The 8820-nt window shown below is 50.3% G+C and overlaps 1 long non-coding RNA gene across 1 annotated transcript; it reads left to right on the top strand.

Annotated features, from left to right (window-relative positions):
- Positions 1 to 1356: 1356 nt before the first annotated feature.
- Positions 1357 to 7533, top strand: LOC309523227. The gene is made up of 3 exons (XR_014215286.1): positions 1357 to 2614; positions 5105 to 5265; positions 6985 to 7533. It is a non-coding gene; the product is annotated as an uncharacterized lncRNA (long non-coding RNA).
- The last annotated feature ends 1287 nt before the right edge of the window (positions 7534 to 8820 follow it).

Genomic DNA, 8820 nt, shown 5'->3' with positions numbered 1-8820 from the left:
ATTTACAGGGTTTCTAACACACACAGAGAGACAGACATAAGCCCATTATGGGTCAGGTATCCACTTCCAGAAATAGCCTACGCCTCTCCCCAGTGCAAGTGGGGCATAGCCCCATGACACACTCCTCGCACTCGGCTCCTGGCAACAACAGCAGCAAGCCTGCTTTAATGAGGCCCACTTCCTGGAGGGTGGAGGGAAAACTGAGGCAGGCAGGGAGAGCTGGATAACCCCCCCCCCCCGCACGCACGTGGCCAGCGCCAGGAGCAGGATCCTGGGAGAAGGAACCCAGGCGTCCTGCTGGAGCAGACACCTCCCTTTAATGAGCAGAGGTGAAAACAGAGCCTGCAAAACAGGAAAACAGGAAGAGCCTCTGGCAGTTGCAGCGGGAGGAGGTGGCAGGAGCAGAAAGGAGGAGGAGGGCAGGACAGCTTGCAGAAGTCACCCACAGTTGGGGGTTGCCCAGCCTCCAGAAGTCCTCAAGGTTTGCTGGCCGTCTCTGGGTTGGGAGGGACTGAATCTCCAGGAGGACAAGAGGCTGTTTATTCTGTATATGAAGAAGACTCTGCCTGCATCTTGCAAGAGTCAGCCTGGCAGAGGTTGGCTGCCAATTATTGCAGGGACTCTTCCCTTCCTCCGGCTTGCGATGTCGGCAGATGCCTTACTCCCAGTTCCATTTAGCTCAGTACTGAGTCCACTGTCTGGCAGCCACAGCTCTCCAGGGTCTCAGACTCAGGGCACTCTCCCAGGCCTACCTGGAGACGCCCACATAATTTCTGTGCAAAGCAGGCGTTCTGCTGTGGAACCATAACCCACCCCTTATAAATGAAGTTAAGAATCCAGTCCTCGTGGTTCTGAATGGGAAATGCCTGCTGGGCACATTTAGAGCACGTCCTTCGCCCCTGAAATAATCATTGCTGGGAACAGTAGCTCTGTTTCCCAGGACTCTTCGGTTGGGCAGGGAATGTGCTTTGGGTGCATGGGGTGGACTCAGGCCACATGAAGCTGCACCAGGAGCAGTGTTTTGAGGGACTGCGGATAAGCCACGAGGGCAGCCGAGGACACGGCCCACTTTGTCCCTCCGTCATGTTCCTCCTTGCAGGCCTATTTATCAGCGTTGACTGTCTGGCCTCTTGGCAAAGCGCCTGACCTGCGCACGGTTCTTGGTGTTCCTGCCCTGGAACGGCCTCTCCTTCCTCCCCCCTCCCTGCAAAGGGACAGTCCTCACCTTGTGCTCACCTGGGCCCTTGGGGAGAGGGCAGGTGAGGGGCAAAGGGGGGTGCATTTGGGGGACATGTAGCACACAGCAGGGACTAGCAACTTGCACCTTATCTGTGTCTTTAAATAAATGGCCATTTATTTAGCCTCTTTCCTTCGTCTTTCCCCAGACTGGCATTTTTTCCTCTCTCAGCTGCAAGAAGAGTCACATGAGCAATTCCTAGGAAAAGTTTGTTCTGTACAGCCGAGGAGGAGAAAGCAAAGTCACTCTTGGGCTTTTCCAAAACAAGTCCAGCTTGGATTGGGGCCAGGCTCCGAAAGATGTTGAAAGAGCAGCTCTGGGAAAACATGAGAAGCTCTTTGAGCTTCTAAACCAGAAACCTCAAATGTCAGGCAGTTCAGCGCTTGTTTTATTCCTGGTGCATTTAGGGAAGGCAGAATCCTGTTTTTCGGTGATTTTGGATGGTTGCATCCTGCTCAGAGTAGATCCACTGAAACTAATGGATCTCAGTGAGTTATCTAGTCCTTCCAGCATGTCTACTCTGAGTAGGGCTAACATTGGATGCAGCCCCTCTTTGCTCCCATTAAGGTTTGCAAGAGGAGGATCCTCTGAGCAGTTTTTGTTTCTGTTTTGCAGGTCTCTCGTTGCCTCTCCTTCCAGATATCATCTGCCAGGACATAAGAGCTCAGCCCTGTTTTGCTCCAATCAATGGGGCCAAATCTTTGCACAGGCAGGAGGTCCGGGTGGATGGGTCCCCCGTTGGCCTGGCTTAACAGCCACCTTCTTCTTCACCTCCAGCTCCAGGGGCAGTCTGTCTCGATTCCCGGGTTCTCGGGGCTGTTTGGCCACCGTGAGAGCAGGCTAGATGGGTCTTTGGGGGGCCTGATCCAGCTGCAAGGCAACCCTGATGCCCTGGAAGTGACAGGCTCACCCCACACCTCCAGACCTGGCAGGTGGCAGGACCTTGGAAACTGATGGAATTGGTGGAATATGCCGAATTGGCAAGTTTAGCAAATAAAATCAGAAACCAAGATGAGGCAGGAGTCAAGGAGGATTGGAAAGTATTTGTAAATTATTTTTCAAAAACATTGTAACTTCAATGTTCATTGTAAATTCAAGTAACATTGTGGAAAAAGTATAGATAGAATGACTATAATATGCAGCACTAATTGGAAAATTGGGGAAAGCATGGAGGGATGGGGGGGGTAGCCCAAGGTTAATTGATTGTAAACCAGAAAATGCTGTAAATTGTTTGGAAAGATTTATTATTATTATTATTATTATTATTATTATTATTATTATTATTATTATTTTAAAGGAATGTTTTGCTGACTTCCTGTAAGCCTGTCGAGAGATGCAGAGAGGAAGCTTGCTGCCGGGAGTCAGGTGTGCCTCCAGGTGAGCTGAGGATGAGCAGGCGGGGCAGGAAACACAAGTGAAGCCACACCACCTTCCTGGCCTGGGCACGGGCGGGTCTGGAGTGGCGGAAGACAGAGTCACCTGGAGTTGTTTTGCATCTGAACCTGCGTTGCAAACTATCACCTGCATTCACCTGCCCAGAGATGAACTCCAACTCCCAAGGATCAGGGGATCATAGAACCACAGAATTGGAAGGGTCCCCCAGGGGCCCTCCAGCCCAACCCCCTCTGCAATATTATCTCAGAAAACCAAATTGAAATAATAATGTGCAATGTTGCACCTGTGCATGCACAGAGTGCATTTTTCGCTTGCAACAAATGGTCTAAAATGCTTCCATTTCTGAGAGAGCAAGGGAAAATCCCACCCTGTGTCTAAATATAGCCCAAAGCATTTGAGGATATTTCCCTGGTTCCCCACCCCTCCTATCTCTCCATCCTGCTCCTAAAGGAAGGCCTTTTTCTCCAGGCAGACTCCAAATCAACAAAGGAGGCCAGATTGACAGGCCCTAAAAGCCTCAGAGAAGAGGCGTCTGGGAGGCTCTTGGCGACTGTCTGGGGAGCAGCAAGATAAACCCCAAAAGGGCACAAATGTGAAGCCTCCGCAGCCACCAGGAATGTGCTCTGCAGGCCTTATCGCTGCCCTTCCAGGAAGTCCTTTTAGGCTCTTGAACAGGGCTAGTCTCTGCTTGATATGGGGAAGGAGAATCTTCACTGCAGAAACGAAAATGCAAAAATTGCACCCGCCCTGTTCATGTGAATTTCATGCCATTTGAGGCTGAGACTTCAGCAGTTTCCAGTCCATTCCTGGTGGTCCCAATTCCAGGTGCTCACATGAGGGCTCAAAACCCAAAGTGACCCCTGCAGACCCCCTGGGTGTTAAGAAGGGCAGAAGGGGTTCTGCAATGCAGGAATGGCGGCTCAAGAATCCTCAACAGGTGGCCACCCAACCTCTGCTTAAAAGCCTCTGATGAATCATAGATTTGTAGCATTGGATGGGACCCCCAAGGGTCATCCAGCCCAACCCCCTGCAATGCAGGAAAATTGCACTTCAAGAATCCCTGGCGGATGGCCGGCCAGCCTCTAGACCAGGCATCCCCAACCTGTGATCCCTCCAAATGTTTTGGCCTACAACTCCCATGATCCCTAGCTAACAGGACCAGTGGTCAGGGATGATGGGAATTGTAGTCCAAAACATCTGGAGGGCCAAAGGTTGGGGATGCCTGCTCTAGACCCCCAAGCAAGGTTTTCCTTATCATCTTTTTAAGAAGAGCTTCACCAAACTCACAAAAGAGAAGCCTTCTTGGCCATGACCACTAAAAATGGAGCCTCCACTTCAAAGAGCAGTCTACCTCTGAGCTATGGTTTCCCAGGTTGGGCAACTGGTTAACCAGCCCTGGAAACAGGATGTTATGCTGAATGGAGCCTTGCTGCCATGTGAATATATTTTTGCAAAGTATGCTCTCTCACACACCCCACAGCGTTAATTCATAATAATAATAACAACCTATTTCTGCTTGTGAAGGGAAAGTCTCTTCCTGAGATGCTTAGTCAGATGGGCAGCAGCAAAAACACCAGGCAGCTCCCATGCAAGTGTCCCCAGAGGAAATGGCACTGCGGCTCCGTCTCTCCACCCAGCACACATCCAGGATTTGTGCGTGAGAGAGGGATCAATTAGCTGGGAGGTTGTTGGTTCATTTGATCTGGACGGGTGCAAAGGAAGTTGTGTCCTTTGTGAGCAATTGTGGTCCACCAAGACCCCTCGATCCTTTTCACATGTCCTGCTAGTGAGCCAGGTGTTCCACACCCTATATTTGTGCATCTGGTTCTTCCTGCCTAAGTGCAGGAACCTTACATTTGTCCCTATGGAAATTCATTGTGTTAGCTTGTGCCCAGGTCTCCAACCTATTTAAGATCATTCGGGGAAACCTTTTCACATTCTGCATTTGGAGGAGGAGGAGATTGGATTTGATATCCCGCTTTATCACTCCCTTTAAGGAGTCTCAAAGCGGCTCACATTCTCCTTTTCCTTCCTTCCCATAACAAACACTCTGTGAGGTGAGTGGGGCTGAGAGACTTCAGAGAAGTGTGACTGGCCCAAGGTCACCCAGCAGCTGCAGGTGGAGGAGCAGAGACACGAACCCGGTTCCCCAGATTACGAGACTACCGCTCTTAACCACTACACCACACTGGCTCTTTGACCCTTCAAAGCAACAGAAAAGGAACTTGCAAAAGTCAAGGAATCATTTAATGTGTCTTATATGGGGGTGGGGGTGGGGGGGTTGTCCTGTGCAACACAGATTAGCACCCCCCCCCCGCCGCTCCCTACGTATAAAGCAAACTTTGCCAACTGTAATGGGAGTTGTAATTCAAATAATGTGTCTGTCTGTCTGTCTGTCTGTCTGTCTATCTATCTATCTATCTATCTATCTATCTATCTAATCACCGCTCTACTTTTGACTTTCTCCTCCAGCAGTCACAGAAGCAGAGCCGCAATGCAGCTTCGAGAGAGTTGCTGGCTTCCAGTTCAAAACAGCCACTACAACCTAAGCTGCTAGCCCTCATGCCACAGAGACCTGGAAGCGTGCAGACGGAAACGTGCCGTGACAGATCAGGAGCCAGGAGGGCGGCTGAGTAAGCAAAAGGTTTCTCCTTGCCATGAGTAACAAAAGGCAGAGGGAATTATGCAGGCCGTATGCAAACCTGTTTGACTTGCCTGATGCCTAGAGCTTGCCAAATTATTATCATTAATTTAATAGTGGGTGGGTGGGTGGGTTGTGTTTTTTTTGGGGGGGGGTTTCACAGAAAAGAAAGGCAGCAACAAAACAGGAGACAGAAGGCCCCAAATAGTTCCTTTCTAAATTTCATTTCATACCCTTGAGGAAGTGCTTCCTGTGATTGCAGTGCAGGGGTTGGGCTGGATGACCCTTGGGAGTCCCTGCAATTCTACGGATCTATGAAAAAGGCCAAGTTTTAAAAGAACCACCTTGCATTTGGCAAGACGGTTTGTTTACATGGTGTGTGTTTTTTAAAGTACAGCTGTACTTGTTGTTTAGGAAAAAAGAAAACAATATACATATACAGATGTAGTCAGGCCTGAAATGTCTCATTCCAGCGTGCTATAAATAAATCCCATTTTGCAAGGCGTTGCTCTGGGTGTGACGCTGCTCCCTGGTTTCTTGCAACATGTCGGTTTGGGTAAGAAGGGCACGCTCCGAATATGTTTACTCTGCAACCTCTGGAGGAACTGGGCATCTCAAGTCCCAGGGCAAGCCATTGAGAAAATGACAAATCTGATGGCAGTTCATAAACAAGGAAGATAGCAGATGGCTGCATGCTGAGTCAGCTAAGTGTTCTCGGCTCTGACTGGCAGCATGAAGGCTCCCTGGGGTGTCAGACTCAGGGTGCTGGACCACCGAGCTACAGCGCTTCGTGTAAAAGCGAGCCAAGGCTCCAAACGTCATGCTTCTGCACAAAAGAGTGCCGTCAATAGTTGCCACAGTGAGTTAGATGCTTGGTCCATGTAGCTCAGGACTGCTCCACACTGACTGGCAGCAACAGTTCTCCAATGTTTCAGACCCGGGAGCCTCTCTTAGCCCTGCCTGGTGATGCTGCCAGCGGGGATGGAGCATGCCAAGCAGGCACTCTGCCAAGGAGATCTGCTCCTGCACAAGGAACATTTTAAAGCAGAGGTTGGGCAGCCATCTCTCGTGGATGCTTGAATTGAGAATACTGCCTTGCAGGGGGGTGGAGTAGATGACCCTCGGGGTCCCTTCCATATATAATACTATGATTCCTGCAATGCAAGCCATTGGGGGGGAGTGTAAGTCAGAAGAAAATAACTTATTAAAACCAGGGCCATTCCCCGAGAGGCGAGGTTCTCTTGTGGAGGCAGCCAGACGCCTCAAGAACACATCTCAGGCCTTCTCCCTTCGGAGAGGAGCGATGGCACTGCCAAACCCTCCTCCGGTGAAAGGGCTGTGTGTGGAAATTCTGGGATTGGGGCCAAGAGGCCTGCTCACCTTCCCCTGCCAAGCCGGTTGGGCAGCCTGGTTCTCTCGGCCAGGGGGGGCAACAGCGGCTCTGCCACACGGTACCGGATTTCCGCTTGGGTGTCGGCAAGGGTGACTTGCCGGGAGACGCGTGAGGTGCAGGGTGGGGCCCCAGAAAAACAAGCACAGTTTGGCAGCTGCAGGGAGGACTGGGCTGGCCCTTCGCCTCGGCTTTCTCCCTTCGTCGGCTGAGCAAAGGGCCAGACATCCTCGGGGCAGAAAGACTCAGTGCATCTTGCTGCGCATTAATGAAAATGCAAAGCTAGGGGACATGATGGGGTCCACTCTTCTTCTTTCGCAGGAGCATGAGGTCTGGAACCTTATTTATCTGTTGCTGTCCAACAAATGTTTGCCTCTCACAAAGCCAAATGCCAGAAGATTCCTGCACTGCAGGGTGTTGGAGTACAGGACCCCAGGTTCCCTTCCAAGTCTACAATTCTACAGCTCTATGAAAGAAAGTGATTCTTCACATGGCATGTGGTTAACCTGTGGAACTCCCTCCCCCAGGAGACAGTTGATGGCCACTGACTTGGAAGGCTCAGAAAGGGGCTGAGATAAATTGATGGAGCATCGTGAGGTGATTGATGGCCACTAGCCAGGATAGATCTTCTCTGCCTCCACAGCTGGAAGGGGCGATGCTTCTGTGTAGCTCAGCCGGTGAGAGCCTGGTCTGATAACGCCAAGCTTGCAGGTTCGATCCCTCACTGGGGCAGCTGCCTGTTCCTGCATTGCAGGGGGTTGGACTAGATGACCCCCAGGGTCCCTTCCGACTCCACCATTCTAGGATTTTAGGATTACCAGTTCCTGGAAACTGCAGGAGGGGAGAGTTGCTCTTGTACTCAAACCCTGCATGTGGGTTTCCCATAATAAGCATCTGATCAGCCACTGTGAGAACAGGATGCTACACTGGATGGGCTCCCCACTTTGGGTCTGATGTGAAGCCAGGCTCTTCCCATGTTCCTATGGAACCTCTAGGTTCAGAGCCAGTGTGGTGTAGTGGTTAAGAGCGGTAGTCTCGTAATCTGGGGAACCGGGTTCGTGTCTCCGCTCCTCCACATGCAGCTGCTGGGTGACCTTGGGCCAGTCACACTTCTCTGAAGTCTCTCAGCCCCACTCACCTCACAGAGTGTTTGTTGTGGGGGAGGAAGGGAAAGGAGAATGTTAGCCGCTTTGAGACTCCTGAAGGGGAGTGAAAGGCGGGATATCAAATCCAAACTCTTCTTCTTCTTCTTCTTCTTCTTCTTCTTCTTCTTCTTCTTCTTCTTCTTCTATCTTGATTCCTAGATCCTTAGGACTCTTTGGCCGCTGTGAGACAGGATGGCGGGCAACATGGGCCACTGTTTTTGTATGTGCTGGAAGCCATCCAGTGTGATGAGAAACTCAGCCGGATGTGCGGGGTATTATTATTATTAATCCAGGAGAATCTTTTTCAGGGGCTGAAGAGGGAGTTATGCAATTATTAAGGGAACTTAAAAGCATGCTTAGGAAGCCCCCCCCCCCCGGGGCAGGCTTCTGAGATGTCAGAGGGTTAGGAAGAACCTCAAAGCAGTAATGCCGACAGAAAGAGAGACATGATTAGCACTGGGACCCCAAAGACTAGACAAAGCCCATGCCTGCTTTGGAGATTCAGCTCTTTCACCTTCTCAGCAGAGTCACCTTCTCAGCTCAGAAGGCAGCCTGCAAAGGAGCCTCCTACCTTCTAGATTCGTCTGGCAGGGCAAGAAGCCCAGAATAAAATTTAAAATACTAACTGATGTAAAAGAAAGAGGGGGATTTGCCCTGCCAGACCTTAAACTCTATTATGAATCAGCAGCTTTCTGCTGGTTGAAAGACTGGCTGCTTCTTGACAACAGACATTTTGGACTTAGAAGGTTTTAACAATGTTTTTGGGTGGCATGCATACTTGTGGTACGGCAAGGTTAAAGCACATAAAGCATTTAAAAACCATATTGTCAGGAAAGCATTGTTTAATGTCTGGACAAGATATAAAGACTTACTTGAAAACAAAACCCCAAGGTGGTTGTCACCGATGGAGGCGAAGGCTCAGAAAAAGCTCAATATGGAGGCCAAGTGGCCGAAATATTGGGAAATTTTGGAGCAGGAAGGAGATAATCTGAAATTGCAGAGTTTTGAGAAA

Source organism: Podarcis vaucheri (genome assembly GCF_965113315.1).
Source record: "Podarcis vaucheri genome assembly, chromosome: 18".
NCBI lineage: Eukaryota > Metazoa > Chordata > Lepidosauria > Squamata > Lacertidae > Podarcis > Podarcis vaucheri.
This window is presented reverse-complemented; position numbering and strand designations above follow the sequence as displayed.